Source organism: Cavia porcellus, unplaced genomic scaffold (assembly GCF_034190915.1).
Source record: "Cavia porcellus strain 051 isolate PalLab524CR breed Dunkin Hartley unplaced genomic scaffold, mCavPor4.1 scaffold_12, whole genome shotgun sequence".
Classification (NCBI taxonomy): domain Eukaryota; kingdom Metazoa; phylum Chordata; class Mammalia; order Rodentia; family Caviidae; genus Cavia; species Cavia porcellus.
Genome location: NW_026947495.1, coordinates 17,417,796 through 17,442,509, shown reverse-complemented (window position 1 = coordinate 17,442,509; position 24,714 = coordinate 17,417,796). Strand labels below are relative to the sequence as shown.

Below are 24,714 nucleotides of genomic sequence, written 5' to 3'. Positions count from 1 at the left end.
GATCAGTGTTCTCAGGTTTGGGAACTGATAACCCTTTCTTATTGCTCCCTCTTCCCATACTTTTTTGTTCCTTCCATACAAGTGTATATAGGAGGCCCAGTTTTTTTTTCTCTTTGTCTGTTACAGTTTGTTTGAATCCGTCAGCTAGGTGTTCCCCACCACTACAGTGTACTAGGGAGACACAGACCTGGGCAGCCTCTGCTGGGCCCGCCCCTCCAGGTCAGTCAACCTACTGAAGGCTTCTCTGCTAGGGTATACCTCCAGGTGCTGGGACCTGGTTTGGGCTAGCCTACTGGATCTTAGTCCATGGTGTCACCAGGTCAAATGCTCCTCACCAATCCCGCTTGAGAGGGGAATATGCGACTAAAGTCACTGCAGCGTCCTGTTCCAGCTAGTCTGCCCGATCCAAGAATTTCCTCTGTTGGAGCCTCCTAGTCTATGAAAGGGTCCCATTCCTCTCACTCACTGCAGGTCGATGCAGGGCTCCCTGCCAGTCCTGCTCTCAACTCCGTTTGGTTTGCTGATTCCCGCTCTCAGAGGTTTCGCATCTCTCTCCTTGCTGTGCCAATTGGGACACAGCAGCAGCAGTGGGAAATTCAAATCGTGGCTTCCAGAGGCACGGGTTCCAGCTTCCGCAATGAGATTTTATCTGTTCCTGTTATAGAATCAGGATTGCATTTCCAGTTGGTTTCTCTCAGCTTAGTTTGTTCTTGGGTTGGCAGGTTATATCTCCCCTTGCTTAGGACTCCTCACATCGCACCATTCCTGGATTCTAAGCTGGCAATCTTAGAGAGCCTCTGTGGCTGCTGTTATCTGTCCACCATGTTCTCCCGGAATTCAATATTTGTATCTTTAAAACATAGGCAACTATGCAGATTTTTGAAAGTTATACTTAAAATATTTTGCTAAGTTTCAAAGAATATATAGCATATTATGTACATCAGTAAAGGGTCCAACTATTTAAATATATAAAAATACTTAGTAATTATAAGTAAAATATTATTGATAATTAAATGAGTAGTTCTAAAAGACCTGAAAAAAGATTTTCCCCAAAAATAATGATTTATCCTATAAGCTTGTATAGAGGTTTATAAGCTTAATAGTGGTCCTCAGAAAATGTGACCCTGGAATCTACCAAATAATGCAGTTCAGTGAACATCTATAATAACTTAAAACATGTTCACGTACTTAATGGAGAATAGCTCCTGAGAATGAAGCACTGTATTATAAAAGCCTGGGCTATGTCAACAGTATCAACAGGTTTGCTACAGCTAGGACTACTTCTGCCTCCACTCACCCCCAGATTACACTCACATGCTAATCCCTACAAGTAACCCCCCCCCATACACACACACACACCCTGGGAAACTTAAAATACAGTCCAAGGCTCCAAAGAGCCTAAACTGTATATATTTATTTAACTTAACTATAAACTCTACCTCACAATCTCACACTTGCCAGGCAGGCACTTGTGCCACTGAGCTAAATCTCTAGCCCAACTCTACCTCTTATTTACAGCTTTCTGATCTGTAGAATGAGAATTCCTTCAAAAGTCCTTCAGTGAATTTAAGAAAACAACATATGTGAAACTCTTAAGATAGTGCCAAGCATATAGGAGGGTCTCGGTAAATAGCAGCTGCTTTTATTACTATCATCCTATTTGGGATAAATAGGTTTGAGCATTAAAGCACCTCATATAAGCAGCAGATAAAGATGATAAATTCTCAGGCACAGTGAAATGGATAAAATATGGTCCCACCAAGAAGACCCAGCAAACTGGCAGATGCATGCCTTATAAAACTGTTTTATAACTGTAGGTCTGTTTTTGTCACTTAATAAAAATTTGCCCAGATGCTGTGTCAGAACAGTTGAACTTTTTATATAAAACTCCAGCTTTTCATTCATATCTAATGTGGACCAACAATTAACTCTCATATTCCTCAGAAATTCATCATAACATAACCCTAAACAATAGCTTCTTACAGAAGGACATCATGATCTAATTTGACTTATGGATGGTGGGAAATAAAGCAAATTAGCATAGGAAGGTAGCTTACAAACCTATTATAGATTATAAATAAGGCATTTTCCCAGAAGGATTGAAATACTTAAAAAATTTGATCAAATTTAAAAGGCATTCCTCAAAGAAAGAAAAACAAACAATCATAGTCATGGATAAATTGTAAAAGTATTAAGGATACAAAACATAATTTCAATAAATGAAAGACAATATGCTTAAGGAGAAGAATTTACAATTATAAAGAAAGCAATTCTTCCTAAATCTATGAACTGAATAAAATCCTAATCAAAATATACAAAGGATGCTTGGGGAAACTGATACAAACATTTCTAAAATCCATCTGGTTGAACTTATGAGCTTTACCAACAAAGTCATAGAAGGAAAAAAGAAGCAGCTCCAATTACTGAGACACATTACAGAGGGTAGGAGGGTAGTTCAGTGGTAGGGGGCTGGTCTAGCACACACACGGCCCTACACACCATCCCCACCACCCACTGCCTCCCCACACATGCACCCGTACAAATTCTAAAGCAACAGCCACACATGAATAAATTCATACGAGTATCATAATTTCACAAACTCCAATACCAAACACGTTAATGGAAAAATCAGTAATGTAAACTGTGACACTGAACAGTAAAACAAATCAATAGAAAGTAATATACAACAGAAATAAACTCCCCATTACATAGAATTTAGTATGAAAGAGGCAATTCAAGTTATAACCAAGGAGAAACCTAAGCAAACCCTCCAACATTTTCTGCTTGTAGCAGACTTGAAAAATCATAATTTTTGAGGTCACTCAGCCAAATAATACATCGTTAGTCCCCCAGGTTTGCTGTGGATGACACCATTCAAGTACGTTCCTTAAGTAAGTTACGACAATGATCACCTAGATTACTTCTTAGGAACTTGAATTGAAGGCTGCTTGTGCTGGGAGCGCAAACTTTTCATTTGGGCCTATGTAGGGCTGATGGTAACTAAAACAGAGTGACAAAGCTCTGGCCCTCTGTCTCTGTACTGTCTCTGTCTCCTTTACTATCTTACCTTTAGGTCAGACTGTTTCTGTTCAACTCTGCATGTAGATATGTTAATCTTTTACAGAATCTGCTAGAAATTGGTAGCAAAAAGTTGATTTACTCCAAACTTCCTTAATTAGATCTTTCTCTTTCATCAACAAAGATGAAGATGCCAAAATAAGAGCAACTGTTATTTTCAAGATTTACAGGAGCATCATGACACAGATTGGCAACCACCAGCTTCCACAGCATTTCATACCAGGCTTCCTAAGCCTCCTTTCCCCTGCGTCTAAGGAGAGAAGGAACATGAAACTTAGGCTAGATTCAGACGGCTTTCTTTGGGCACCAGCTTGCTATCTTCTTGGTTCTGCAGGACTATCAAATAAGTCTTTCACCTGACCCCAAAAACTTATCTTTGGCTCACTGGGCCTCATCTCAAATGGTGAGTAAATGGACTTGAATTCATTTGTATATGCTTGAAATTTCTCATAACAAAAACATTTTAAGAAAGAATATGTACACAAATATGTGCATTGCAGGAATATTTTCTTTCACTGAAATGTTTCTAATAATTTATGAAATCAGACTATCAAAATATTGATGAAAAATACTTAAGTAAATTATGTCATATACAAATTAAAATACCCCACACATAGGACACGATTGGCATGCAGGAGGTTCTGGGTTCAATACCCAGAACCATGTGATTATACTCCTGATATGCACTCACAGATACCAAATCAACCCAGTGTTTGGCAGTAAGAACCACCAGAAGCAGGTCATATGTGCAGAAGAAGTCTGAACTTGTCTAAAATGATACAAATGGCTTCTTACACTCAGCCGCTCCCTGACTCCTGGATGGCATTTGTCATCATTATAACCTACTTTTCACACACTCCTCCAGTGACAATGCAATTCATGGCTCCCATAACTACCACACTGTTATCAAGCCTTTCACCCCTGGCTTGTCTCCAAGCCCCATCCACCTTACCTTCTTCACATTGCAACATTGACATGCTTCAAGACTCAACCCAGGGACCATCTTCTGCAAGACACTTTTGAGGTCATCAGCCTCTGCCCACTGGCTGAGCTACATCTGCAACCATATTGAAGTCACCAGAACTGTGTGGTTTATTTTTCTGTACCCAGACACGGGCCCATCAGAGGCTGAGGAAAATCTGAATTCTTCCTTTTCCTGAATAGAAAAATGTAATACTGAAAACTGGGGCCTGGGTAAAAGCTTAAGGGCTATGTAGAATGCTTACCTAACATGTTCAAGAGTTTGGAATCCCAAGAAAAAAAGGAAGGAAAGGAGGAAGAGAGAACAAGAAAAGCAGAAAGAAAGAGGGGGAAGAGGGAGGAAAAAAGAAGAAAAAAGCTTGAGACCTGAAGAAAAACATATTTGTTCAAAATGTCAAAACAGCCGGGCATGATGGCTCACTCCTGTAATCCCAGCACTCAGAAGGCTGAAATAGGAGGATCGTTGCGAGTTCGAGACCAGCCTGGGCTACAAAGTGAGCTCAAGGCCAGCCTGTACTGCAGTGAGACCCCGTCTCAAAAAAGACAAAAAAAAATGTCAAAACACTTTTAAATCAAAATTAATATTTAACAACTGAGTTCTCTTCATAATTACATACAGGTTCAATTTAATGAGAGACATGAGTATATTTGAATAATATAATATAGGGCAGGGCTTTGAAAAGTAAAATCACTTAGGGCTTAGAAAGGTCTATAAACATCTCTACCTAAAAAACAAGTTTGGGCTGGTACCTTATGGAGCACTCAGCCAGCTCTCCAGTACTATCCCTGCATCAGAGCTGCCCAGTGTTCCCTTCCAGGACTTACTAGGAATTAAGGGCCGCTTTTCTGGCTCAGGTGACAACATAGTAAAGGAGGGCTCATGGCTTGGGAATCTTCAGTCCTTTAGCTTGCAAGGGCCTTCGGCCCCCAGTACTCAGAGTACATGGTAGAAATCCACAACCCAGGAAAGCCAGGACAAGCTGCCACCAGACTGCCTAACCCTCCCAGCTATGCTCCTTCCTAATCAGGCTCCTGGCCCCTTTAGTTCCCAACAAAAAAAGCCAGAAACCAGCAAGGTGTCTTCTGAGGCAAAAAACTAGCATATCACATAAAACCTCAGAGGTTAGGATTACAATAAGCACAAACTTGTGCTCCCAAAATACTTGATTGCTGACCTTAGATTGATCTCTACCAACTTAAGAAAAGTAACTACAGTTCATTCTGATTATTCACAGTGATACACGGGAATGGAACTCCCTCCTAACCTACTAGATGTCTGAGGTGAGTTCGTGTTCTCTAAAATCAAAGAATGAATTTTAGGAAAAACTGAGATTAAGAGCAGAATATATTTACTGGAAAAAGAAAGGTTCTGTCTGGGAGAGAGACAGAAGGGGTCCCTAGTGTCTTTTTAGGGACTTTGATAGAGCAAAACCCCAAGGTGAGACAGGTCCAAAGTGGAGAAAACATGAGAAATCATAAAGTGGGCATAAGGTGGGACAGTATTATGGTTAACCACTAAGATTAATTGTTCAGGTAAAATCAAGGGCAAATGGGGAAGCAAATCACATAGCAAGCATGCATGCTTCAAGAGCAGTGACACAGTGACATTTCCTGCAGGGGGTTGGGGTGGTGACTCCTGGCTTCCTCAGGGTGATAGAGACCTATTTAGAACATCAAACCTTAGGATGTGGGTGTATTTGTTTGATCTTTTTCTTGAGGTCTGGCCTACAGTGGGAGGTATCTGTCTCCGGTATAGGCTCTTTCAAGGACCAAGCCCTGTCTGACTGCCTATAATATTTCTATCTAACTCAGCTGCCTGTAACAGTAGTTATGGTCTACAAAGTTGGTTGTGAAGAGTGAATTAGAAAATTCTAAACTATTGCTCCCAGGAGAAACACAGAGGTTCCTTGGAGCCTCTGCTTATACAATTTTGTCAATCATTCATAGCTTCATGTTACACATGTTCTGTTTACAGATATTTTATTTGATATTCACGGTCAATTCATTAACCAACAGTACTGTAACTTGTCCAAACAAAGCTTATCTAACACATGAATTTTCTCCATTTGCCACTTTAGGACACTTGACAGCACACTAGCATTACATTTAGTGTGTAAATTTAGGGGCATCAGCATCAGCAAAATTATCAAAAATGGCTACATTTGTTTACAGTACAAGAGCTACAGAAAGAAGCCAAAGCATTGCCTTGCTTGACCTCAGCTGGGAAGGAGAGCACCGGGAGACTCAAATTTTTCAGCGCTCTGCAATGTCCAAGAATGACCAACGAAGTACGCACAATATTGCTTTTGGAATAAATTCCAGTGAGTAGCCTGGGTCATACACCCCACTTTTTAGATACTTGCGGGTTGTACTGAGGAAGGCTAGCCAGTGTGATATTACATTCACTCATTGTAGAGATCTTCTCCATGTTAATTGCTTTGGTCCTTGAGTGCTTTTCCTACTCTTAAAACTTCTAATACTTAGCTTATTTTGGGTTCCATTCTCTTGGGAAAAGGTCAAGAGCATTTTTGCTTCAAATACTGAAAAGTGGTAACAGGCTTAGTGGTATATACCTCTACAGTTCCAACCACTCAGAAGGCCGAAGTGGAAGGCTCATTTGAGCCCAGGAGTTAAGAACAGCCATTACAAGACAGCAAGATCTTACCACACATACATTCATACTACTACCACATACATACTATAAAACCCAAATTCTCATGAGTAATTGGCTTGAAAGCCAGTTTTAACACTATGAAAAAGGCACAGCTTACAAAAAAGCACAGCTCGGGGCTGGGGATTTAGCTCAGCGGCATAAGCACCTGCCTTGCAAGCAGGCAGTCGTGAATTCGAGCCCCCGTACCGATAAAAAGACAAAAAAACAAAGCACAGCTCGAGGAATACACAAAAATATTTTTGTAATACACCCTAAATGCTTAATTTTCCTCTGGATTTAAGAACCAACATTATAGGTCAAAGAGGCCACTGCCTTCTTTTTAGAATAAGTAAACAAATAAAGGTACAAAATATTTTTGTTCTCCTATGTGAGGTAACTAAATTGGTACAGATGACCAGATAGAAAAATATAAGTAAACTTGGACCTGGTGGTAAACACCTACTGTCACAGGTACTCCAGAGACTGACACAGGAGGATCACTTGAGCCCAGAAGTTTGAGGTCTGCCTGACAACACAGCAAGACCTCAAGAACAAACAAACAAAGTAAAAAGTATAGAGCTCTGGTAGGAGGAAAAGTCACTAAATATGCAAATGATTCTGAAATTGCCTTTAATAATTTTGAAATAAGTCATTCTTATGTTCTAGTAAATATCATTCAAATATGTCATTTATTTAAGAAAAGGCTAGTGATGGTGGGGGAACCTACATACTTTTTTATTATCCTTCCTAAAAATACTCAGAAGCGTGAATACTGCTGATAGGTAAATGATAAATGTTCATCTTTTAAAGTAAACCATGGCAAATTAATAACTTTACATAAAATTTCAGTTTAAAGTTTAAAACAATGACAAATTATAATCAATTCACATTTAAGACTATAACTAAAAGCAAGATGTTAATTCTACTTTAATCTTTTTTTAACCTTTACACAGAAAAGTTTGCTCTAAAAGTGGGTCTTGGTAACAATTGTTTTAAATGATCATTATAATAAAAAGGAAAAAATTTATAAAAATTTGCTTTAAATATTTTCAAAAGCATGATTTTTAAAATATGAAATTATAAACAAGGACCATGTGAGGATTAAACATTTGATAACTTCTTGGTCTTTTTTAGCTTAGTTTCATATTACAGAATAAAGTAGCTTATACTAAAAAATCAGTTTGATCATCTTTCACTAACATAAAATTTTTGAGAAAGATACTTTTGACATACTAATTTATGAATGATTTTAAAGTCTCTGACCTAAACTATTTTTTAGAACAGTTAAAAAAATTTTTTCACCTGTTGGTTTAAGTAACACAGCAGCTCCAAAATAAATACTAGCTAAATCTGACAACTACCCATATCCTTTTCTATTCTATCATTAATTTACTGCACAATGACCTCGACAGCTGGACATCCCTATGGGTGAGTCAAAGCAATGCTTAAACAACTAACCCTGAGATTAGTATTCCCACCTGGAGTTACCACCTACTGAATATCAATACTTGCTATTCCACAAACCTTCAGTTTAAGGCGCATACACTGAACCAGCATTTGCTGTTTCTGCTCAAGGTATGTAAGACTCTCACAAAATGATTCTGGCTGGCTGAGTCTTCCAAAATGTTTGATACTTTACTTTTTTGGAAAAAATAGCTCTCTTTTATTTTATTTTATTTTACCTTATTTTGTTTTGAAGAGAAAAGAAAATAAAATTTCAAAACACAAAAATTGGGGTAATAATGGTATATACATTGTGCATTGTTATCTTCAAATCAGTTACTCAGAGTAGAAGACATTTCATATTCTTTTCCAAGGCGTACTGAATATAAATTCTATTTTTTGATCCATCATGATCAGGAAGAATGTTGATTCTTGTACTGTGTGTTGGAGAACATTTTTCCAAGGGGCTCTTACATTTCTGCATGTCTTATGAGCAGGTATGCTTTTTATCCTAACTCTTTCAAAGATAAGTGTATAGTGAGCAGCCCACCAAGACAGATTTCATACCCCCCACTAAAACAGAAGACAAATTGTTTAACTCTCCAGTATACAAAGATAAATATCTCCCTCCAAAGTAAAGCTGTTTAAAGGTCTTTATGAAGAATCTGGATTGCCTAAACTTGGGAGTTCCACAGCTGTGACACCTTGGTCATTCTGCACTGACTGTGGAACTACGGGACAAGAAGAACGTCAGACAAGAAGGTCGTGTTGTTGGCTGTGCCACCAATAATAGAAGCTTTTGTCTCTGACCCAGTTGTCTTCTGCCAACATTAAGATTTGAACTATCAAATGTGGTGCTATAATTATGGCACAAGCCCACTGCCTGTGCAGCATACATTGGGGCCACTCATCAGTGTTTCTATGGGTCTTAAAAAGGGAGATGAACTAATAGAAACATGAAGCTTGTTAAAACAAATAAGAAGGAAGTGATCAGTCTAAAACTGTCTGTATAACCACAACTCTTATATACCTAACGAGGACTTTAACTTGGAAACATTCCTTGTAACTAACTTACAAGCAAAAATCAAAAACAGCATACCACAAGTCTCAGCCCACTACAACCAGCCAACCAGCTGACATCCCATAAACCTCCAAAGACATCCTATAAACATCCAAATAAAAGCAAATGCTTCATTATACTGTACCCTAATAAACCAAACATCTAGTGTAGTCAATTGAATGACATCTCTTTGTTTTTATATGTTTAGTCTATAAAAGCTTACTGCTCACACTGCTAAAGTGGAGCTCCTGAATCACTTTCTGTTGCTCCCCAATTAACGAATCATTCTTTATTGAAATAAACTCTGCTAAATTTTGTCTAGTTTTCCTTTTAACAAGCTTATGCTCACATGCCGTAAGTAATATAGTCCTTTGTCTCAAGTCCACGTTTTGTGTACTTCTACAAGCATCTAGTGAACTGCCAGTAGACTTGTCAGTTTGCAAGCAGGGTAAAATCTCAGATTCTTTAGATCCTGACAGCTGGTGACAACAATGGGATGATGGCTTCCTGGAATAGAAAAGACAAAGGTTTTGTGGGCTTTAGAAGACATGAGAAGATTCCCTAAGATTCAGCAGCAAATGTTCCTGGCCAAGAATGGGTGTGAGGGACATTCAATAATATCTAGCAAATGAGTAGCTGTCAGCCTGCTTGGGGAGCCGGAGATAATCGAGATTTTCACAGGTGAGGTCCTCTGGTTAAAGAATGCAGCCCAGTAAGACACTGGCAACAACAGCAGGCAACATGGAGCACAGCAACGTGCAAGAGCATAACAGCAAAAGCAAAAGGACATCCTGTGTCATTATTGTATAATTCTTATACAGGTCATTAGCTCATATTTACATTCCTGCAGTGTTGTGACCAGAGCATGCATGTTTATCTATATTGTAGTCCCAACTATCGACTTCAGTCATCTAAGTATTGTAATCCTCTTTTTAGTATTTTTATTATCTAAAAAGTTGTATTTGAAATATAACTTTATATAATATACATAATATAATAAGATATCATTATAATCTCAGCAAGTTAATTTTAATCTACCACCACCAATATAACCCATGGCAAGAGTAAAAACACCAAAACATATTTTAAATTAAGGACAGCCAATGGGTCTTAAATCTAATCCCATAAAGATGTGTGAACAAAGGCTTGATCTTATGCCTCTCCCAAATTTATCATCTAATAAAAAAGGGGGCTGGCTCAGAGATGAGTGACAGTAAAGATGGCAAAAATCACGGTTTAAAAAAAAAGATATATAAAAAGATCAATTTACATAATCTAAGGTAACAAAAAAACTGTTTTGGGAGGCTGTCGCTTTAGTTTTTGATATATAAACTCCTGTGCCTTAAAAAGTCATACCCTCTTTATCTTGAGGCTCATACCCAGTAAACACTTTTAGAGCTAATGGCTCTAACATCTCGCTGTGTTCATTCATATCTTATACTTACATCTTATACGGAAAACACTATATAAAAAAAAGACTGTCTGTTGGCTTTAGAGATTATATACCAATGCCTTGGCTAACCTTATTTACAATACTTAGGACCATGGGGCTGGGGATTTAGCTCAGCGGCATAAGCACCTGCCTTGCAAGCAGGCGGTCGTTGAGTTCGATCCCTGGTACTGATAAAAAGGAAAAAGACAAAAAAAAAAAAAAAACCAATACTTAGGGCTAATTAAAAAAAAAAATACCATAGCCAGCTCTCTACATATCAATAGAAAAAAATAAGTCTCCAAATAATCAGTGTCACAATAATTGTTTTGCATTCAAGGGGAGTCACTAAAGTGGTCTCCCACAGTCTGGGCTAAATTGTGGAGAGCGGCTAAGCCACAGCTGAGCCAGAGGTTGTGATCTCCTTGGGACTAGAGCAAAGCTGGTCCAAGGAACGACAGAGACAGATGGTGTAAACAAGTTGGCCTCTAGCTCAGGTGCCTATCAGCAGGTGTCCAGCCTTGGTGGTCCTCCCTGTTAATTACAGCACAGATAGCTCTGAAAATGTTTGGCTTTCTGTTCTCAGTGTTCTCAGCAAAACACTGAAACCTTGCACTTAAAACCCTGTGGCACGATTCCTCCCCTTTTCTGTGTATAAATAAAGACACTGGGGCCAACACTGTACCACTGCTTCTCCATCAGAGGGCCGCATCCCACCCAGTCGCAACTTTCCTTTAATTATGTGTCCAGTTGTTTCTTTATCTCCTGTGGCGCCCCCTCAGGACCCCGCTGGCTGGATGACTTCACAGCACATGGCATTAAGTTGTGGTATAGTTATGTAACTGTATCCCACTGTGCACCTGCACTAGACAAGTGGGGTCACATCCTCAGGAGTCCTTAGATGCCCCTGAGCTTTGAAGTATTCCCACAGTAGCAAAAGATAGGTTTGAAACAGGCTGCCCAGTGAGCCTTGGACTGTTGTCCCCTCCATCCTGAGTGGGAAAACGAAAGAATATGGCAGCACTATGGAACCCATTGAAAGGCAAGGTAATTGCAGCTGATAAACAGGGGAGTCTCCAAAGCTGAAACAAATAGTGTCAGCAATGAGATACATCTTTGTGTGAATCAAAAGCCCATTAGCTTGACCTATGAATTATCACCAGACTACTTAAGATTGAAAGTAAACACACCTTGATTACTGAAGCAGGGCCAGTTTCTCACTTCCCCTGATCCCTTCCCTTGTCTTTTACCCCTATATCTGCTCTAAATAGAAAAATTATTAGGAGTGGGCCACAGTTCCCGGCCCTAAAGGGACTAAAATCTTAGACACCCATCCAAGTATGTTGGAGAACCTGAGAAAGGGGAGTCAAATTTTCATAGTTCTGTGCATACTGACACCAAGTCACTTCATGGCCCCATGAGAAGAGGTACTCAGATTCAACTAATGAGGCTTGAACAGGCTTCATAGTTGGGAAGTGTTAGTAGGTTTTCCATTGCTAGAACAAACACATGAGATGATGAGCTGGTCAAGAGAAAAGCTTTATTTCGGTGTACAGTCTGGGAAGTTTTAGTCCATGATGGGTTGACCTGGTTGCTTTGGTAGCACATCATGGCAGGAGTATACAGCAAAGCAAAACTGCTCACTTCATGGGTAGAGAATGAGAGAGAATGAGAGAGAGAGAGGCATCAAGGTCCTACAATATCCTTGAAGAATATCCTCAAGACTCATCTGCCCACTAGGCAACATTTTCAGTTTCTCTACCACCTCTAGCAACACCAAGCTGAAGATCAAGCCATTATTACAGGAGTCTTTAAAGGACACTCAAGATCCAAACAAAAAGCATGGTAGAAAATTATCTTGACCCAGTGAAAAAGGTCATTCACACCAATTTTTTTTTTTATTGGTACCAGGGATTGAACTCACGACCGCACACTTACAAGGCAGGCACTTATGCCGCTGAGCTAAATCCCCAGCCCCAAACCAATTTAATGTATTGCTGCAGTTTCTGTATCTGAACATATAGTAGGAAGTGACGTTGTGGATTAGTGATGGCGAATCTTTTAGAGTCCAAGCACCCAAAGTACAACCCAAAATCCACTCATTTATCACAAAGTGCCAACACTACAATAAACCTGAACAGTGAAGTTTTAGTTTAGAAAAACAACTCATACATTAAACGAAGGACACAGAAACAGAACTTTCAATGATAAAACAGCTCACTGCAGCACACATGCCATAGGTTCACAATCCTGTTACAGATCCTTGCATTTCCCTACCATGATGCCAGAGAGGAGTTCTTCACTGAGGAAGAGCTGCAGGATGAACCCCCTGCACTTGGCACCAGCGAGTGGGTCAGGATTTAAACCAGTTACCCCTAACTGCTAATGTCCCAACTTCCAATTACATAAACATATTCGCTTCTTGCCATCAGAAGACTCAGTGTCAATGGTTCTGACTTGCTGGGATCATACCTCTACCAGCAGAGTCCAACCGGTTGGATTCACAATGCCCAGTCCCCTTGATCATCAAGGGAAAACGGCTGATTCTTCAGCCTCGCACCACCGGGAAGGAAGCCTGGCACCCTGTGCGACTCTCGCTACTGCAGTCTGTACCTGGGATGGCTCTGTGATGTGTCTGCCAGCCAGGATAAACTCCAGTATGCGAACTTCTCTTTCTTTCCCTCAGTTCTCTTCTGTCCATCACCTAGAATAACAAACTTAGTTCAAACTGGTCTTTCATAACTCCTAGCCTGGGCTTCGGATTTGCTTAATCAGCATTCATAATCAAGGAAGCTAATTCCTGTGTGTGTGTGTGTGTGTGTGTGTGTGTGTGTACCTGCCTGTGTCTGTAAACACACAGATGCATTTTTTTTCTCCTACTGGTTTTGCTTTTCTGGTTGAACTCTGACTGAGACAGTTCATACTTGGACATCCCACTTTGTCCTTTACCAACGGCTAACCCGCAAACCGAATGGTATACAAACAAACTGGCTATACTAGAAGCCATGCGGCAAGCAGTGACACATCTCTAACTTTAGGACCCCACAAACAGGATGCCTCCTCTCAGGCACCATTCTTTGTGGCTGATGATTTTACTAACTAGATCCTCTAACAAGGAAACAGCCCCTTCCCAGAGGTGCCCCTTAGGATTTAAACTCCCTGCCTCCCTGACACAGTTACCAGGTACAACTCATTTGACAAATCACTATCAAGTTCTTGCTAAAACTGAACATCTGACCCAGTAAGCTTGTGATTCTTCTGCCAAACAATCCCATTTTGGAAGAAGTTGACTCTAACTCAACATTAAACAGCTAGGAAAGGCCAAACAAGTTCATGTGTCATATGGAAAGGATATATTCAAGAACAGGGCTGGCTTCCCAGCAGCACATCAGTATGATACAGAAAAATTTTATTTCCTTCTCCATCACATGAAGAAAAGCTGATGTTTCTACAGGTCACTCCATTCACCCAGGTTTTCCTTAACGCCCAGGCATCATTCCCAGGGAGTTCAACTAAGCTCGAACCAAGGACATGTACCAGGCTGTTGTGGCTATTCAGCCTCAGCTCTAGATATAAGAACTGAAAATGGATGCGGTCACCTGGCTCAGTAAACAGAACTCCCCTAAAACATTTATGCTGAAACCTAAATACCAATATGATGGTATTAAGAAGTAAGGCCTTTAGGGTATGATCAGGCCCTGAGGCTAGAGCCTTCCTGAATGGGACTAGCATCTTGTAGGAGACCCAGAGAGTTGCCTAACCCCTACTAATACATGAGCAAACAGTTAACTAAAGACCATCTATGAACCAAAAAGCAGGTACTAATCAGACACCAAATCTTCTAGGACAATGATGTTGGGACTGCATAGTTCTTCAACCTCCAAAAATACAAGAAACTGCCATTGCTTACAAGCTACCCAGCCTCTGATATTGTCAGAGCACTCCAAGCAGACTAAGACAATGTAGGACCCTAATTCATCAAGACTGGTATCTTTACAAGACAGCCACTTACAGACAGACATATGGGAAGAATGCCATAGGAAGACAGGGCGCTGGGAGTAATTCACCTACAAACCAAGTAACACTGGGGCCACTGGTAGCTAGGAGGGAGGCCTGCAACAGGTTCTCCCTTGAGTCCTCAGAAGGAACCAAGTCTACACACATCTTGATTTTGGATAGCTGGATTCCAGACCAGGTACATTTCTACTGTTGTAAGCCATTGTGCTTTCGGTACTTCATTTTAACAGTGCTAGGAAACCACTACAAATGCCAAACTGAAAACATGTCAGTGAAAGGGGCTCTTGAGGAGGGATGAGGAGGGCAAGCAGGGGCATGAGTCAGGCAGTTTCAATATTATGATTCTTTGTTTAAACTATGATTTTCACTTTGAAAGCAACCTAATCATTAAAATATAGACTACAATTACAGTAAGAGCTTATTACCAAGCCACACCCCCAAACTCAGGCAAATGTCTCTTATCCCAAGCCACGCTAAAAAGAACAGTCCCTAGTGAAGTATAATGGAATCAATGAAAAAGAACCACAATTTGCTTGGTCTGTATTATATGACTTTATGATAAGAATCAAGGTTTCTGTTTTAAGAAATTTGCATTAGTAATAAACTATCTAGCATGTCAAATGTGATGCAAAATGCTTCTGATACATCACCTATAATCCAGCCAAGTAGGAATAATTACTCCCATTTTGCAGATGAGGAAATGAAGAACGTCCTTAAGAATGCTATTTCAATAGCAGAGCCAAGACTAATCAAGTAACTTCTGACAAGAGCTACCCACTACATTTTACTAATAAAGCATTTGACACACTATAAAGAATAACCAATTTCACTGCACCAATCAGAAAATACTACTATTTAGAAAGGTAAATTCTTGGGCTGGGGATTTAGCTCAGCGGCATAAGCGCCTGCCTTGCAAGCAGGCAGTCGTGAGTTCAATCACTAGTACCGATAAAAAGAAAAAAAAAAGAAAGAAAGGTAAATTCTACAGTTAGTCTTGGTAACACCCAAGCAAGAAAAGATACTTTTGAAAATAAACTTTTCTATAGCTAATGTTTGAAACTGTATATTTTATTAAACACTAGAGTTGGTCTTAACAAATCTCATATTTAATAGACAAACCAATAAACACCTGACCTTTACATTCTTAAAAGACACATGTCCTCCTATTAGATTTTAGAAAGAACTATTTTCAACTTTGTGACATAACCTTCCAATAATCAAACCAGCACTATTGTTCTCCTGAAGAAAATGGAAAGACAATAAGTTGTCCCTGGATTTTAGTCATCACAACTAAAGTTATGGATTCAGGTACAATCTACTTTATGGAAATCATAAAAATTCATTTTAAATCTACTATTCAAGGAAGATGAAGTAGATGTACTTTTCCCTATACTTCCTCCTAGGTACAACAAAAAAATCACAGGTATAATGCATAAAACAAATAAGAAGACTCTGAAAGGTAGAGAGAAAAAGACAGAATAAGGACTTTGGGACCTAAGGGATAACAGTGCTGAGTTTCATGGGATTTTCTGGGTCTCAGATTTGGAGCTAAAAAAAATCCTAACTGGAAACACCAATAGTGTTATGGTTTGTGTTTGGATGTCCCCCTAAAGCCTCATGCAGTCATGGAGGGGGCAGGCCTTTCGAAGGTGGCTGTGTCTAGAGTTTGTGATTGGTTCATTGTCTGGTGCTGGGATTGGAAGTGTGAATGCTGCACCCACCCTGGGGCAGATTGTGTGCATCCAACAAAAGGGAAAGAACAAAGTATGCTCTTCCTTTTTTGCCTATGCTGCTTTTGGTATCTGCCACAGTTACCACAAACAGTCGCTCCTCAGTTATACCACCTTACATGGCAGCCAGCAGATTATGGACTGAAATCTCCACAAACTGAGCTAAATCTTCTCTTCCTTCATTTTGGGTGTCAGGTATTTTGTCCCAGCAACAAGATAAAAGTAACCAAAACAAATAGCCATGTGAGGCAGGAGGACTCAAAAAAGCTTGATCTTTCTAGACAAAAGACTAATACAGGGGGAACCTAGAAAGTCAGAAACCTTTGAGGCAATTAACTGCTGCATTCCACAAGGAATCACAGGGAAAACTGAAGCCCGCCTCCAATCATTCCAGCTCCACCTCCACATTCCATTCCACCTCCAATCATTTCTAATGTGGAACTGAGACTCCAACCCTTGCCAGGCTTTAATGAGGCACCTAACACCCCAATAATGGTGGTTCCAAGAAAGGAGAGGACTACAAAAACGAGTCTGACTCTAACTCTTCCCAGTGTCAGTGGAGACCCCTTTGGGGAGCAGAAACCTCTTCCTCCGCTGCCAGTAATACAGAATCTTTCTACAGAGGGGTAGTGTCAGGGGAGGACTGGTAAAGTGTCAAGACTGTCACTGTCAACCATCATGATAAGGCCATCTTCTCATCTCTTTGCCTGTGTCCAAAAGGCAAGTCAAGTACAGTAATGACACATTCCTGCCTCTCCGAAAAAGGTTTGGAAGGACAGGCAGTACAAAGTAGAATTCCCACTGCCACCTCAACCAACAGTAAGAACTAAGTGGGGAACCTGAACTCCAATGCCTTCCTGGTAATAACAACTCAGTGGCCCTTCATTTTTCACAGTGGTGTCAAAGAAATTCACCAAGACAGGAAATTTCAAGTTGAACCAGAGGCTGGTGATTTAGCTCAATGGCATAAATGCCTGCCTGCCTGGTAAGCATGAGTTCAATTTCCAGTACCAAAAAAGTAAATAAATAAATAAATAAATAAAATTGATCCACAGTCTTAGAGCCTATTTTAAAATTTTTATTAGTATATGTTTGCAAAACAACATTTTTATTACTTCTGTTGAATTGGTACATGTACATATATATCTTTTTTTTTTTTCTTTTTAGGTACCAGGTATTGAACTCACAACCTTTGCGCTTGCAAGGCAGGTGCTTGTGCCACTGAGCTAAACCCTGGGCCCAAACATACATATCTTGTTTCTTTTTCTATTTCCTGCTTCTCTCCTTCCTTCCTTCTCCTTCCATCTCTTGATCCCGCTTCCATATGACAAAGATTTATCCCCTACTTCCTACTACCTATCTTTTACTTTGCTCTCTATTTATAATTTGGGTTTCTCATATTAAAAATCCATGAAATAGGGGGTAGGGATTTAGTTCAGCGGCATAAGCACTTGCCTTGCAAGCACGCAGTCGTGAATTTGATCCCTGGTACCGATAAAAAAAAAAAAGGAAAAAAAATCCACAAAATATTCAAACTGGTATGTCTGATTTATTTCACTTAATATTATGATCTTGAGGTACATTCATTTTCCTAAAAATTACTTGAGTTTATCTTTAAGGCAGAGTAGTACTCCATTGTGTATAAATATCAAGTTGGCTTTTTGTTGTTATTGCTGTTGTTGTTTTGTTATTGTACTGGGGATTGAACTCATGACCTCGCACTAGCTAGGCAGGCGCTTACACTGCTAAGCTAAATTCCCGGCCTCATTGTTTTTTGTAGGGACCCCAATACTCCACTATCACAAACATAGATCAACTGAATTAAAAAAAAAGAAATATTAGAGTTAAACAAAGCCTTCCAAAAAATGGACTTAATAGGTATCTACAGAGAGCTCCAATGAATGACAGAACATACATTGTTCTTAGCAGCCCTTGGAATTTTCTCTAAAAGACTACAAACTAGTCAATAACACAAGCTTAAGTAAATGTAAAAGAAATGAAATTATAGCATGCATATTATGAGATCATTGCACAATTAAATGAAATAAAAGAAAACAGAAATTATGCAAACTCATGGAAACTAAATAATACACTATTAAATAAACAATGAGTTACGGAAAAAATCAAAGATGAAATAAGATAGTTTGTAGAACTAAATGATAATGCCACTAACACCAGATCTTATAGGATACAATGACAGCAGAAAGTGTATAGCTGGTAATGTTCACTTAACAAAAATTGAGCAAGTCTGAAATAAATAGTCTAACAATGTACCTCAAGGTCCTAAAAAACAACAACAGTCCAAATCCAAAGCAAGCACAAGAAATGACATTTTAAAAAGCAAAGTAAAAATCAACAATGAGATCAAGAAAACATTACAAAGAATCAATGAATCAAAGAGTTGGTTCAAAATAAACAAAACAGAAAAATCCTTATCCACTCATCAAAAAAGGAGCGAAAAAACCCAAATCAATGCAATTAAGAAATGAAAATGATGAAATCACAATAAACACAACTGAAATCAAAACAATTGTTAACAACTACTTTGTAAACCTGTATGCCAGTAAATTGGAGAATTCAGAAGAAATGGATAGGTTCCTAGATTATGTATTAACTACCCAAACTAAAACAACTAGATTTTAAAACTGAATCATCCAATAACAAGTACTAATATTGAAGCCATAATAAAAACCTACCAACTAAGATATTCCCAGGTCTGGATGGATTCACTGCTGAATTCTATAAAAAACTTCAGAGAAGATCTAATGAACTTGAAAGAGAAGGAGAAGTCCAGAAGGAGCAGTCCCAAAGTCATTCTAAGAAGATACCATTACCCTGATTCCAAAACCAAAGATTCAACTCCCCACAAAAGAGAGAAACAGACCAGTCTCTTTACTGAATATAGATACAAAAATCCTCAACAAGATACTAGCAAAAGAATGTAGCTAGTCATTAGAAAGATCATAATCATGTGTCTTAGCTCTTTTTCTCTCATTGCTAACACAACGTATCTGAAACCCACAGTTGAAGGGGGAAAGGGTTATTTAACTCACATTTTAGGAGGTTTCTGTCTGTAACTGGTTGGCACCCAATTGGCTGACAGAAGGGGAATCATGAAGGAGAACTAGTTTATGGTGAACAGAAACATCAAAAGCAAGCAATCAAGGGAGAAGACAAGCCTCTTTCTGCCTCTTATCTTGCATCTAGGCTACTGGAACTAGGGCAGTGCCAACTTGCTGTACTGATTTAGTAATGACACGTTCTTAATCATAGCATTCTCTAAAAAAGTTCCACATCTGAAAAAGTTACACCTATGGCCACATGAGGCTTTGGGGGGACATCTGGACACAAAACCATAACATCATGACCAACTAAGCTTCATCTCAGGAATGCAAGGATGGTTCAATATATGCAAGTCAATAAACATAACATATCACATAAATGGAAGCAAACACAAAAATCACATAATCATCTCAGTAAACACAGAAAAAGGCTTTTTTAAAAATCCAGCATTCTTTCATGCTAAAAACAGACTCTCAGACTCTAACATGAAAATGTACAGGCATCAAATGGAAAAACTAATCATTTTACATATGAAGAAAAGCTAAACCTGAACTTAAAAAAATGATGCCTGTCAGCACCAAGATGACAATTAGAAAAATATGATGTGTTAAAAAAGTATTAAAGTAGGTATCATAAATGTTTATTAAACATAAACAATTACAAAATACAATTAGGCAATTACAAATATGTTGAAATATAAAAAATTAAAAGGTTTTATCAAAGAAATGGAAGATATAAAGAATGATCTGGATATCCAGTTGTTCCAGTATATTTACTGAGGGCGTAATCCTTTCTCCACTTAATTACTTTTGCATCTTTGCCAGAAATCAATTGTCTGTTATGTGAGTATCTATTTTGGGACTTCATATTGGTACCATGACATTTTATCATGATTGGTGTAACTTTGTGGTACATCGGGGTATTGTAGAGGACTGGAGCTGTAATTCTGTTCCCTTATCAAAGTTGTTCAGACTATTCTGAGTCTTTTGTATTTCTACAGAAATGTAAGAATCAAAATGTTAATTTTTATGAAAAATAATGTTGGTATTTTGATAAGGGACTGTGTTTTTTGATCTTTATTATTTTCTGGTTTTGGTTTTATTCTGTTTTTTATTTCTAATTTCTTAAGGAAAGATCTGAGGATATTTCGTAAATTTCTCCCTTTCTAATAAATGTACTTGGTGTTAAAATAAAATCAAATGAATCAATAAAATCTGATTGAAGAAAAAAAAAAGAAAGAAAACTCCAGGTACAGCTGCTTCTGGGATTGTTCACACGTCTTGCTTGCAGCTCTGAAGGGGCTTTAATTGCTACTCTAAGGAGGACAAAATAAAACCTAATATCTTTAGGAAAGCAGGGGTTCAAAGCAGAAGCAACTATTTCTGGAAAAGAATGAATCCATGCATCCATGACCCAATCACCTCCCAAGGGCCCCACCTAGATGACATGAAGCTTTGGAGGGAAATCTTTCTATATATAAACCATAACATTCCATCACTGGACTCTAAAAGAAGTACATCATCCATTTCTAAGAACTGCTAAAGTCCGAACAACATTAACATTGCTGAAAAATCCAAAGTTTCCCTTGAGATTAAGGCAAACTCCTAGCTGGTCTCAACTTCATTGGAGCTTGCTTTCTGATCATAATCAAAACTTAAAATCACTGACTTGGGCCATTTGCTCTTGATTCTCAATGTAGTACTAGCTAAAAGCCCCCACTGTACTCATGCCACAGAATGAATATTTGCCTGCCTTGAAATTTCCTCCATCAGATTAATTAATCCCCTATCTTTAATCTCATTCTTTCCCCCAAATCACAGGACATCAGCAAACTACAGACAAACTTGTTGCCGCAGCATAACACACATGGCCTAGAGTCTAACCTCTTAAGCCTGGGCTTTAATGCCTGCATTTCTATCAACATTCTGGTCTTCTGAACTCTGGCCAGAATCTCCTATCAGGCTCAGGTGATAGCATTCAAAAGCTGCTAGTCAAGCAGGCATCTCCAAACTTTTCCAAACTCCTCCTGCAAGCCAGTTCAAAAGGCTTCTGAACTGCATGGCCAGGTAAGGTCTCAGTAACAACCCCACTTGTTTGGTACCAAAGTCTGTCTTAGTTACTTTTTCATGGATGAGACCAATACCCAATAACTACAAGTTAAAGGAGGGAAGGTTTACTTTGGCTCTCACTTTATAGAGGTTTTAGTTCATAGTCAGCTGACTCCAAGGCAGGGCAGCAAAGGCATACAGACATGATAAATGAAGCTTGCTTATGGTATGGCAGTAAAACAAGAATATCAATGGAGAGAAGAAGATACACCCTTCAAGGCCACACCACTGGTGACCCACCCACTCCAACCCGGCTTTATATCCCAAATCACATTCAGCTACAAACTCATCAGGGGACTAATCTACTGTTGACTATCATGCACCCATGATCCAAACACCTCCCCAAAGCCCTACCTATGACTACATGAAGCTTTAGGAGGACAGCTACATATAAATCGTAACACTAGGAGATTATAACAGAATATATACTATCAAGAGTAACCACTAAAAAAAGCTATACAAAGAGTTAAAACACAAAAGAACTACAGATCAATCAAAAAAGCATATTAAAATATGGTGAAGTAATCAATAAGGTATGAGGAAGAAAACAGAAATGGAAAACAAGAGGAATAAAATATAAAATTATCTTAATATATTAATAATTATATTAAATCTAAGTAATCTAAATACAATAATTGAAAGATATTTACAGAATAGGTTTAAAGACATAGTTCCACTGGACTATGTCTATACAAAATACGTAACAATGCAGACTGAAGGTAAAGGATGAAAAAAGATACTTCATAAAAACAATCAAAAGAAAGAGAAAACCAGATATTTATTTGTTATGGCTTATATCTAGATATTTCCCTAAAACCTCATTTGATAACAGGCAGATTCTTTTTTTTTTTTTTTTTTTTTTTTGTCTTTTTTGTTTTTATCGGTACCAGGGATCAAACTCACGACTGCCTGCTTGCAAGGCAGGCGCTTATGCCACTGAGCTAAATCCCCAGCCCCTCTGGCAGACTCTTTGGAAGGTAACTAGATCATAGGGACATTATAACTGACTTGCTGTTAGCAAGTGGGAAGGCTTGGTTAGAAAAGGTGTGTGTCAACATGGGTGTGACCCTAAAGGTTTGCTCTCTTGTAGCTCTTCTCTTCCTTCTCTCCACTTAACTGCAACCATGCTCTAGGCAGTTTCTCCTTTACCTCTAAAAATAGCTAAAATAAAAAAATAGTGGTAGTACCGAATGATTCTAAGGATGTGGAGAAATCTCATTCATTGCTAGTAGGATTGTAAAATGGCACACCTACACTGGAAAATACAGCAGTTTGTTAGAAAACTAAACACGGAATTAAATATGGTCCCAAACTGACCACTTATTCCCCCCCCCTCAAAAAAAGGAAGTATATGTTCAAAAAAAACTTCTATTCATAATTGATTAGTGCTGGCTTTATTCATAGTGGTTTCAAGTAGAATAAATCTCAATGTTCTCAGTGAGGGAATGGTTAACAAACAGTATATCAAGATGATGTGCCACTACTCAGCAATAAAAAGGAACTATTAATACACTTAATAGCCTAGATGAATCTCCAGAGAACTACTGAGTTACATACTGCATGATTTCATTTAAGTAGTATTCTTGACATGAGGACTAAGTGGGGGCAGAGGTAGGAGATAAGTGGTTATGGCTATAACAGAGCAAACAAGGGATCCTTGATGCTCGAAATCTTCTATTACCTTATTGAAGTGTATCAATGTATTATATGGCTGTATTACATGTATATGGTTTTGTGCTAGTAATCAGTCTTACACGACTAGAACAAAACAGCTAACAAAGGCTAATAAAATAAAGAGATGCTTATTCTGGCTCACAGTGCTGGATATTTAAGTCCAGGATTGGACTGATGTTGGTTTAGGCTTCTGCCAAGGAGAACACATAATGACATCCTGTTGGAGCTACCGGTTGTATCACAAGACAGGAAGCAGAAAAGTTGCAAGTCCCACAGTCATCAAGAGCATGCTAATGACCTAAGGACCTCTCACAAGGTTCTACCTCCCAATACCACTACTTACTACATATAGACATTTAGGAAATACACATAGAAGCTATCAGTAGGAGAAACTAGATGATGGGTACATGGGGTCTCTACATACTATAACAACATTTGCATCTACAGTCCATGCAAAGTAAGTTAAGGTTTGTTTTAAAAAAAAAAAAAGCATTATCTCAAAATAATTTTTAACTGGCATTATCCTCCCAAAGAATTATCAACCAAACCACTTGCTACAAGATTTTAGTATTTTTAATTTTCTTGTTCACACGTGATAAAACAGCTTAGTATGGAAGCGTTTACCAAGTGTTTGCCACACCAACTAGGCACTATAGAAATAGACAAACGTAGATGACAAGGTAGATTTGGAAGAGAATATATGTTTCTAATGAGGAATAAGAATTTGTCTTATAGTTCTGTCTTGTCAGCCAAACACAATACCCAGTATCTGCAAGTTAAATTATTTTGGCTCACACTTCATAGAGGTTTCAGTCCATAATCAGTTGGCTCCAAAGCAGTAAGGTATGGCAGAGAGGCATAGAAGTGGTTTGCTCATGGAATTAACCCCAGGAGACAGAGAGATCAAGACAGAATGAAGACGGACCCTTCCAGGCCACACTCCCATTGACCCACCTCCTCCTACAAGGTTTTACCTCTCAACAACGCATTTTGCCAGTAACTTATCAGTGAACTAACCCAGTGATAAGTATCACATGCCCAAGATCCAATCACCTCCCAAAGGCCCCAGCTATGAGGGCATGAGGTTTTGGCAGAACATCTGGATATGAACGATTAACAGAACTACAGTGTGAACTCAAGATATTTCACGCAATGTCTTTATTCCTGCCAAGGACTATGAATATTTCTAAACAGAGTATAGGCATGATCTGACCAGTGGATGACCAATCTACTTCTCTTCTACTCTCGGTCATATCATGTTGCCTAGGTGGAAAGATGAGAAAAGAGGAACATGATACATAAGGACACGCCACAATCACATTCTTCTCTTACAACTACCTTGCTGCAATTCCTCTACATATGAACACCTCAAGGAAGAACAGCAAAGAAGAAGGCTTGCTAACACCTCCAGTTGCCAAGCCTCCTCTTGCTGGTTATAAGGAAAGCGGCGCTGCCCTCTCACCTCACCGGCTCAGTTC

General features: G+C 38.9%; 1 protein-coding gene across 9 annotated transcripts in view; it reads right to left on the bottom strand.

Moving 5' to 3' along the window:
- The window catches only part of CUNH2orf76 (chromosome unknown C2orf76 homolog), a 232,752-nt gene that overhangs the window by 84,607 nt on the left and 123,431 nt on the right, over positions 1-24,714 (bottom strand). The window contains exon 2 of one of the 9 annotated variants that reach the window (XM_023561114.2): positions 9,565-9,722. The exons of 7 other annotated variants lie outside the window; for them this stretch is intronic. The gene's annotated coding sequence lies outside the window, so the exon portion shown is untranslated. Of the gene's footprint in view, positions 1-9,564; positions 9,723-13,257; positions 13,349-24,714 lie in introns of those variants that run through there. One more of the 9 variants, XM_023561115.2, reaches the window with a different exon arrangement.